We start from the raw sequence: 786 nt of genomic DNA, 5'->3' as shown, positions 1-786 counted from the left end.
CTGGCAACACCGATGCGTCGGCGCATGCGTCCAGCCCACAGACCAAAACGTGTCGGTTTCAGCAAGTCACATGACCGAAATGACATTAAAGCACCAAACTGTGTTTCTAAGGAAGCCAATCTGTCAGAAGCATTTGCCAAACGGATTCTTGATCTTTTACAGCATCACCTATGGAGCAGCTTCAGAGGAAAGGTTTCCTCAGTGTGGGACCATTTTGATCTCATATCGGAAAATAAATTTGTTTTCATTTTGTTTCATCCGGTTCTTGTCAGTTTCTACTTGATCTATCTGAACCCAAATTCAGCTGAAACTGACTCTTAGTTTACTTTCATATTATGTTCTGCAGGTTAAATGTTGCATATGTTTGACTAAACTGTCTTATTTAAATAAATCCACCTCCTCAATGCTGAGGCATCAGGAGGCATGAGAATGAAGTCCCAGATAAACTCAGATATGCAGCCTGTTGCTCCTCTCGAGTTAAATCAAAGCTTAACGCAGTTCTTGGTTTTCAACAGCCATTTATTGTGGACACGTCTTTCTAAGTCCCCCAAAAATGCCGTCAGAACTACAAACAAAGGTAACACAAACCTAAATCAGTTCACAATAAATGGCGTATTAACATAAAAGATACAAATAAACAAAACTGTACCTCATTAGCCGCATTGACTCCAGAGGAATAAATCTTAATTTCTTACCGCTTCTTCAGCTTGAATGCCCATGTGGCTCTAAGTGCGCCAGCCAATGCTTCCCTGGACAACACGTGGTCCGCGGAACAAAACAAAGGTT

General features: G+C 41.5%; 1 long non-coding RNA gene across 1 annotated transcript; it reads right to left on the bottom strand.

Moving 5' to 3' along the window:
* Positions 1 to 501: 501 nt before the first annotated feature.
* LOC106943822 (uncharacterized) lies at positions 502 to 739 on the bottom strand. The gene is made up of 2 exons (XR_001424025.1): positions 650 to 739; positions 502 to 565 (listed from the first exon to the last, which is right to left on the bottom strand). It is a non-coding gene; the product is annotated as an uncharacterized LOC106943822 (long non-coding RNA).
* Positions 740 to 786: the final 47 nt, after the last annotated feature.

This window comes from Poecilia latipinna, unplaced genomic scaffold (assembly GCF_001443285.1).
Source record: "Poecilia latipinna isolate Pla-1442-1.1 unplaced genomic scaffold, P_latipinna-1.0 Scaffold6098, whole genome shotgun sequence".
Lineage (NCBI taxonomy): Eukaryota > Metazoa > Chordata > Actinopteri > Cyprinodontiformes > Poeciliidae > Poecilia > Poecilia latipinna.
Note: the sequence above shows the minus strand (reverse complement) of the source record. Positions and strands in the feature narration are given on the sequence as shown.